At 48.5% G+C, this 9,102-nt stretch overlaps 1 long non-coding RNA gene across 1 annotated transcript; it reads left to right on the top strand.

Moving 5' to 3' along the window:
- The first annotated feature begins 763 nt into the window (after positions 1–763).
- LOC103591248 lies at positions 764–7,248 on the top strand. The gene is made up of 3 exons (XR_550559.1): positions 764–1,085; positions 1,630–1,757; positions 6,773–7,248. It is a non-coding gene; the product is annotated as an uncharacterized LOC103591248 (long non-coding RNA).
- Positions 7,249–9,102: the final 1,854 nt, after the last annotated feature.

The raw sequence follows: 9,102 nt of genomic DNA, 5'->3' as shown, positions 1-9,102 counted from the left end.
TTTAGCTGATGGCAGGATCCGTCTGTCATTCTTTAAGTCTGATTGGCCTCCAGGTATCAGCCTCATCAATCAAGTGGGAATGATGAACCAGCAAGAAGCCCTGAATTGGGTTTCCAGATGTCTTTTTTCACCAGCATAGTGTTTTCACAAAGAGTGAATTTGCAAGCTTTTAGGCAAGGCACAGCTCCCTTCGTTTTGTACACAGGTTCAGACGCCAGCTCACGGTTGGTCCTTGTAGGCCTATGCACACCCTGGGCTGCATGGTAATTTGGGGGTGGAGGGTACCAGAAAAGTTGGAGCCATTAATATCCTCCTTTGCTACCCCTCCTTCATCTAACGTCAGGCTTTGTCGATCTTGCCTCAGCCACAGCTCTCCCACTGCCATGGCTCTGGAGCAAGGGTTGGCAACCTTTTTCAATACAGGGCAGATAGCAAATATTTAGGCTTTGCAGGCCATTTGGTGTCTGTTGTAAATACTCAACTCCATTGAGCAGCCATAGATGACACTAAGCAAATGAGTGTGGCCCTGTTCCAACAAGGCTTTATTCGTGGACACTGAAATACGGATTGCACATCATTTTCAAGAGTTGCGGAATACTCTTCTTTTGATTTTCCCACCAATGATTTAAAAATTCAGCATCATTCTTAGTCCTCAGGCCACATAAAAACAGGCAGTGGGTTAGATTTGGCCCAAGGATGGTTTGCTGGCCCCTTGTGATGGGTGGAGCTGTTTGGGATGTTCTTCCAAAATTCACATAATGGAGTCCTAATACTCAGTACCTCAAAAGGGGACCCTCTTTGGAGATAGTGTCTTTGCAGAGGCAATCAGGTTGAAGCAGGGTCATTAGGGTGGGCCCTATCCAGTATGACTGCTGTCCTAATCAAAAGGGGACATGTGGACGCAGACCCATCCAGGGGGAAGATGCTGTGAAGAAACCCAGGGAGGAGATGGCCCCTCCACAAGCCAACGAAAGCCTGAGGCTCCCAGAAGCCAGGAGAGAGGCCCGAACAGATCCTCCCTCACGGTCCTCAGAAGGAGCTGACTCTGTTGACACCTTGATCTTGGATGGCCAGCCTCCACAAGTGTGAGTGAAGACATTTCTGTTGCTTAAGCCCCCCAGCCTGCGGCACTTTGTCAGGTAGACGCCCTGCTCTGGCAAAGCTCTGTCTTCGTCTCCCCCCTGCGTCAGTACGTGCACCTGCACTCACACCTGCACCCACACTCTGGCCTGACTGCTCTTCCCACTTCTGCTCCCACCCCTCCCACCAGCCCTGCCATCCCCTCCCCACACAGCCAGCAGGGTCTTTCTAACATCATGTTATCCCCCAGCTTCAGCCTTCCCGCTGACTTGCACTGCTCCGATGTAGATCAAGCCTCACACCCTCGCTCTGCCCACGAGGCCGGCGTCTGTCCTTCTGGCCTCTCTGCACTGCCTCCCTCACCACAAGGGCCCGCTCAGTCCTGGCATCGCTCCCTCCCCACCTGCACTTCCCAAGCCTATCTGGTGCCTACTGTGTTAAATCAAACCAGAATTTGGCCTGAGAAGGCCTCTGAACTCACATACTCGAGCTCTTACCTAACGTAGTACTAAACAAATTGAATACCTTGGATTTGTGCTTCCGTCACAGTAGCTGAGGCTCAGCCATCACAGCAGCCACTCAACTGCTCACAGGCAGCCGATGTTCAAACCGTGTTCAAGCAAGGCATGCCCCAGCTGTGGCCAATCCAGCTGTGTCTACACCTCACTGCCGTTTTCGTACGTCACTTTCCTTTTTCTGTTATAAATTTTAACTGACCCCGCAGCGTGGTGGAGTCGCTCTGAACGTGTTCCCATTCCAGGGGCTGCCCAATTCAGCAACAGTTTTTTTTCTTTGCTTTGCTCAACTGAACTCTGTTAAATTTAACTTTAAAGTTTTGTTGTAAACAGCTGCCTTCATGGGCCCATCCCTGGTAAAATGAAAATGATATTTACAGCTGCGTATAAAGGCGCATATAATCCGGACTGGACTTCTTATTATGTCTCATTGTTATTACCTTAGCTTTTTTCTTCTGATTTTAAAATAAAGTAAAACGTTTTCATGGGCCACTAAAAGAATGGTGGGCCCTGGGCCGTGGCATGATGGGGAGACCGTCCCTGGCAGAGCCCCTGCCCACGTGACAGATGATGTAAGCGGGGTCTGGTCACCAACATCGCCTTTGGGCCACCGCTCCAAGCTAGACATAAACCTACAACCCAGGTGAAAACAGGGCTGCTGGCTCTGCAAAGGCAGCTTGGGACAAGTCCCCACCCCTCATCCAACCAGACTGTGGCCCTAAACTACTCCTGTCAGCGCCACTAAGAAGCTCTGGTGAAAAACGTGTGCCCTCCTCCCTGGAAATCCTCGCCCTTGTCCGGAAGCTGCCCCCCCCACTCCCCTTCAGCTCCCAGGGTCATTCCCTCAGGAAGGCCAGCCCTGCCCAGCACTCGCTGCCCACCGGGCCACCCGGTCTCGCAGAGGAGTCAGGCTGTGTAGCACTTAATACTGACTTTATAATTATTTAATTTACATCTATTTCTTCCTCTAAACTGTAAGTTCTAAGATGACAGGGTTGTGTCTGCGTTTGCCCACCATATGGTCTCAATGCCTAGCACTGTGCCTGGAATTCAGGACATATGTCGTGAATGAGTGAATGAAAAATACTTGTAATTCCTGACATTCCTCCTAGAGAGATTCAGCCCCTTGAATCTTAAAGGCTTTACATCTCCTGGGGTTCCCTTTAAAATACAAATAGCCAGGGTTGTTAGTTAACAGAGAAAATGCCGTCCAGAGCGGGGTGGAGGGGTAGGAAGGAGGGCTTGGACCTTTTCCTGAGGTGGTGGCAGGGAGTTGCCTTCCTGGAGAATGTGCCAAGACTCAAAGTGTATTTTCAAAGTCCCTCCTCCTCTCAGGGTCTGCAGATAAGAAGGAACTGGGCTTGGGAGCCTATGTGATCCTACACTATTTTTAAGTGTACTCAGTTATTAAAAAATGGAACTGGAGAAGGAAATTGAGAAATCTGCCAAAAACAATTCTGCAGTAACAGGGTGGGCACGACAAGCCGACAGCCATCTCTGTCGCAGGAGTCTCGATGGTCTTTGGTCTTTCCCTGCGGGGACCCCGGCTCTCTCTCCTCACAGCCTGCTCCGACTCCTGAGTCTCCGAGCTTCTGCTCCAGGTGCACTCCTTAGCTTCCCTGCTACTTCTTCCTTCCTAGCCAGATTTCTGTCTAAATTGTCTCTCGATTTCTATAACTAAACCACATTCAACATCTGGATAGTTACACAGTCATTAGAGAGATCTTCAACTCATATTCATTTTGAAAAATACACAGTGCAGTATCTGTTAGGTGAAAGGCATACCGAGGGCTGGGTAATGCGGGAGCCTGGAAACCAGCAGGAGCCTGGTAAAGACATCTACCGTGTCTGATCTCTCCATATAAAATCAACCCGTGAGTTTAGCTTGGAGATGTGACTTTGTGTAGTTGCAACTGTTTAGGAAACATTTTCCTCTTGTCTTAACTTTGTAAATTTCTAGCTCTGGGATGTGTGAGGTTCATTCTTCTGTTGCCAAGGCAGCGATCATGCCTCGTGTTTGAATATTGCTGTGTGCTTTCATGCTACTTGAACAACGTAGCTTCATATCTATGGGTTTTTAGCAGTGTGTAACTGCACTGTCCACCTATTGTCATCGTGGGATTTGCGCAGTATATATGGACATGAGCATGCCCATGGGTCTGGGGGAAGCCTTCTTTTTCAAACCTGTTTTTCTTTTTCTAAGACACAACTTCCATTCACCATCACATTTTTCCCTTGATCATAATCCTGCCTTGGAAAAAAACATTAAAATGCAAACTTAGGCAGTCATAAGTAAGCCAAGTCCCGTTTGGTGTGTAAGTAACTTTTTATTATCAGCAGTATTAGTAAAAATAATACCTTGGTTGTCAGCAGCCATTTACAGGCAAAAGTGTTTCCTTATCCATTCTTATTTATTATTAACTCCCTAAGGTTCTAAGGTCCTCCTCTTTGGAAAGGCATGAAATATATCAAATTAATTAATTTTGTAACATGAAGAATATTTCCTGTTAATGGTAAGTATTCAAATAGTTTTGGGGTGGGCCGAGCCCGTGGCGCACTCAGGAGAGTGCGGCGCTGGGAGCGCAGCAGTGCTCCGGCCGCAGGTTCGGATCCTATATAGGGATGACCAGTGTGCTCACAGCGCTCACTGGCTGAGCGCGGTGCGGCCGGTCTCAAAAAGGACAAAAAAAAAAAATAGTTTTGGGGTTACAGAGCATAGATAGAAAAAGGTAGCCTCTAATTTCAGAGTTAAGATAATATGTATCCTGAGAGAATGAGAAGAGAAAGGGTGCGCTTACCTTGGCTATATTGTTTCTGCCATATTTATGGAGACTTCCATTTGTTCATTTATTATGTAAAAAAAGATTTGTTAAGTGGCTTCTATGTACTAGGCAAGGGGTCAGATACTGTGGCAGCTACCATATCCGCCTAAATCCCACCCCCAATCCTGCAGGAGCTAAAAGTCTAATAGAGGTAGGGCGAGTCTGCAGATAGCCAGGACACCAGACCGTTTCTCACCTGGACAGAAGTCCCATTGGGCTGCTGTGCGTTCAAGCGGAAGCACAGTAGTCGTTTCTGGCTGAGATCAAGGAGAGTTTTTCAGGGATGTTGAATGAGAACTAGGTCAAAAAGGATGGTGTAGGGCCAGCCCGGTGGTGCTGCTACAGTGCACCGCTTGGGAGCGTGGTGGCGCTCCCGCCGAGGGTTCGGATCCCACATACAGACCGGTTCCTGCTCACTGGCTGAGCGAGGTGTGGGAGCAACACCGAGGGTTGCGATCCCGTTGCCGGTCCCGGTCCGGTACGGGCGCGACACTGAGGGTTGCGATCCGTTGCCGGTCACGAAAAATGACAAAAAGGAAAAAAAAAAAAAAGGATGGTGTAGTAATTTCCTACTGCTGCCGTAACAAATCCTACAACTTCAGTAGCTTAAAGCAACATAAATTTATTATCTTACAATCCTGGAGGTCATAGTCCAGTGCAGATCTCACTGGCCTAACACCAAAGTGTTGGCAGAGCTTCATGAGCAGGAGTGTGTTACCCGCTCATTTGGGTTGTTAGCAGATTTCAGCTCTTTGTGATTGTAGGACCAAGATCTCCATGTTCTTGCTGGTTATAAACTGAGGCTGCTCCTAGCTCTGGAGGCCACTGCATTCCTCAGCTCATGGCCCCTTCCTCCATCTTCAAAGCCAGCAGAGGGTCAGGGCCTTCTCACGTTGTTGCAACCTGTCTGGACTCCCCTTCTGTCTTCTACTTTTAAGGAGACTGTGATGACATTGGGCCCCACCCGAATAATCCAGGACAGTCTCCCCATCTCAAGGTCTGTAACCTTAATCACATCTGCAATGCCCCTTTGCCAAATCAAGTAACATATTCACCAGCTCCAGGCATTAAGGCGTGGACATCTTTGGGGGCCATTCTCCTGCCTACCACAAATGGGAAGAATTTCAACCAGGAAAGAGGCTGGGGAGAAGACGTCCAGGCCAGGGAAGGCACGGGCAGGGCGTGGAAATGGATCTCACACAGGAAACAGCCGTTTCATTGCACTGGGTGCCTAGGGTAGGGTACACACTGCTCACATACACACAAACGTACACACAGAAGGAAAGGCAAAGGAATGCTGGGAAAGCAAGTTTCCACTATGTCATGGAGGACATCCCATATCTAAGAGTCTAGGCTTTATTCTGTAGGTGACGGGAGCTCCTGGGGGTTTCCAAGCAGGCTGTGCATGAGGAAAACCACTCTAGCTTAGACTCGGGTAGAATGGGTGGGGCCAAGAAGCAGCTGAAACTAGGGGAGCCCATTTTGGCCATGGTACTGGCCTGCGTTATTAGTCCGTTTTCTGTCGCTCATAACAGAATACCTGAAACTGGGCAGTGTGTAAAGAAATGACTTATTTCTTACAGTTTTGGGGGATAGGAAGTTTGTGGTTCATGGGCCTTCTTCTTGGTGGGGGCTCTCTGTGTGGAGTCCCGTGGCAAAGCGGGTGTCACGTGGTGTGAACGGCAAGAGTCAGAGCCAGTCTGCTCACTTGCTGTCCTTATAAAGCCATCAGAACCACACCCATGACAAAACAAACTTTATTCCCTATTCTCTCACAAAGCAACAATCAACACAGAAGACAGACTTCTGTGACCAAATGTGTGGAGATTTCCCCCACATGTCAAGCAAGACATTTTCCAGTGGACATCAGCTGGGTGTCTTCTAACTCAATTCTGACACTATCTACCTGGAGATAGTGTCAGATCCCCCAGGTTGAGGGCTCAGTCCCCAGGACTGCCCCAACTTCAGGTGCTGGTCGTAAGTCTAGGCCTCTGGAACTTCTGAACAACCAGCTAAAAATCAGGGTTCCCACGACCCCCTCCTTGAGTTTGATTAATTTGCTGAGTGGCTCACAGAACTCAGGGAAACCCATACTTTTGTTTACTGGTTTATTATAAAGGACATTACAAAAGATACAGACAAAGAAACACATAGAGCGAGGTGTGGGGGAGGGGCACGGGGCTTCCATGCCCTCCCTGGGCCCACCCTCCGGGAATCTCCGTGTGTTTGGCTATCTGGAAGCTGTCCAGACCCCAGCCTCCTGGGTTTTTTATGGAGGCTTTATTATGTAGGCATGATTGATTAATCACTGGCTTCTGGTGATCGAATTAACCTTCAGCCTCTCTCCCCAACCAGGACGTTGTGGGTGGGACAGAAAGCCCCAACCTTCAGTCCTGCCTTGGTCTTTCTGGTGACCATCCCTCATCCTGAAGCTACCTGGAGGCTGCCAGCCATCGTCAGCATATGAAGAGACTCATCACTTTGGAGATTCTAAGGATTTTAGGAGTTGTGTGCCAGCAGCTTGGGATGAAAACCAAAAATGTACTTTTACGGTATCACACCATGAAACCACCACTCCATGGATCAATCCATTCCTGAGGGCACAGTCCTCACAATCCAATCATCTCTTACGGGCCCCACCTTCTGCCACCATCTTGAGGGCTAAGTTCCAACATGAGCTTGGTGGGACATTCAAACCACAGCAGGTCTAAAAATGAAAGGGATGGTGATGTTGTGATCTCCTATCCAAGGCCCGTTCTGCACCTGTACTGTAGATGGTGTCTTCTGACCTATAGGACTATAAGGTAATAAATACATGCTGTTTTAAGCCACTAGTTTTATGGTAATTTGTTACTGCAGCAATACAATAATATCATATATTAACATATATGATTCTCCCATTAAAAAAAAGTCTTCCCCTTGAGCCCTTATTCTCTGTAGCTTCCACTTGGTCACTTTCCTCGCCTTTCCAGGCAGATTTCTCAGCAGATTTCTGTGTCCTTCGCTCCCTCTCTCACCACCGCCCTCTCATATCCAGCTTCTACTCTCTTCAGTCTACCAGCAGAGCTCTTGCTGAGGTTCTCATGACCACCATGTCTCCATCCAGTGGACATTTTTCAGCTGTCATTTTACTTGAGTTTTTAGTAGCATATATCTTTGTTGATTCCTGCCTCCTCGAAACACTTCCCCCACACCCTGCCTACCTTGTTTCGATGAAACCACTCTCTCCTCCAGCTCTCTGGCAGCTTATCTGTTTCCTGGAGAGGCTCACCCGCCTCTACGTCACCATGAAATGTTGCATTTCCTCAAAGTTTAGATCCCCTCCCCTCTCCCTCTCTGCTGTCCACCTAGGCAAATTCATCTACACCTTCAGCCTCAGTGACCACCCAGAATATGTGCAGGCAGCTCACAGACTTTTATCTCCTGATCAGATTTCTCCTTAGAGCTACAATCAGCATCTGTCACTGCCTTCATGGCATCTCCGTTCACTCCGCTCAGTCTCAAAGATGACTGCAAAACAGACTTATGCTCTCAGTCCAATGGATGCCACCATCACCCACCAGTCCTCTCCCTTGTCTACAGAGCCAATCCATTGTGGGGTCTGAACGTCCTACCAGTGATCTCTCTCTCGTTCATCCACTGTCCTCCACATCCACAGCCACCATCCCAGTCCACGACGCATCGCCTCTCTCCTCAATGGCTACAGTAAGTTGGCCACCCAGCTGCCCCCTCCTCCTGGCTCCCACCCATTCTCCACTCAGCAGCCCCATCAGATCAGGGCATGCCCCTCCTCTGCTTAAGGCTCTTCTATGACTTCCCCTGGTTCAATATATAAAGACCAAAATCCCTAACATGACCCACAAAACCCCATGTAGCCTGCCTGGCCCCTGCCCGCCTCTCCATCTGTACCCTTGGCTGTCGAGCCCCTCCCCACCCTGTCTCCTTGAGTGTCTGAAGTGCTGGGTCGTGTCCCCTCCTGCCCAGGCCTTTCCCACATGCCGTTCCCTCTTGGAATACTTTCTCTGTTCTTCATCTTGTTCTTCTCGCTGTTCACGTCTCAGCTAACATGCTTCCTGATTTTAGACCAGTTCACATCCCCTCTGTGTAAGCTCTTTATGGAAAATGCATCTTTCTTTTGTGGTATTAATCACAACCCCAAATTTCCACGTTTGCAGCATTATCTGACTGTTATTTACCTCTCCCTCTGGATTGGTAAGCTCCATGATAACGTCTGCTTTTGCCTACCATGTCTGTATTGTAGGTGCCCAGTAATTATTTATTGAGTGAATATGTGCATTCCACTTTAGAACATATTGACTTTGAAAGTTCATCAAGACATCCATGTGGAAATGAAAATATGGGACTTTGTGATGCAAATTATAACTTTTGTTATCCATGGAGACATCAAAAACTCCTGTTTATGCAAAATACCAGAGAGAAAGGGTAGGCTGACCAAAGCAAACTCAAGATCTTGTTTGTCCCTGGAGTGGGCTTCCCGGGTAGATCTGTCCCATGCTCCATCCTGTGCTGTGAACGCGGGGCACTGTATGCTGCCCACCACAGTGCAGCCCTCCAGGCTCCTCTCTCCACTTGAGCTCAGTTTCGTTTTCTCTCACCTCCTCTGATACCTCCCAAATGTTTTTTTCAGCTCTTCTCCTACCCAAGTGTTAATCTGACAGCACATA

This window comes from Galeopterus variegatus, unplaced genomic scaffold, assembly GCF_000696425.1.
Source record: "Galeopterus variegatus unplaced genomic scaffold, G_variegatus-3.0.2 Scaffold948, whole genome shotgun sequence".
Taxonomy (NCBI): Eukaryota; Metazoa; Chordata; class Mammalia; order Dermoptera; family Cynocephalidae; genus Galeopterus; species Galeopterus variegatus.
The sequence above is the reverse complement of the archived record's forward strand: the minus strand, read 5'-3'. Positions and strand labels throughout refer to the sequence as shown.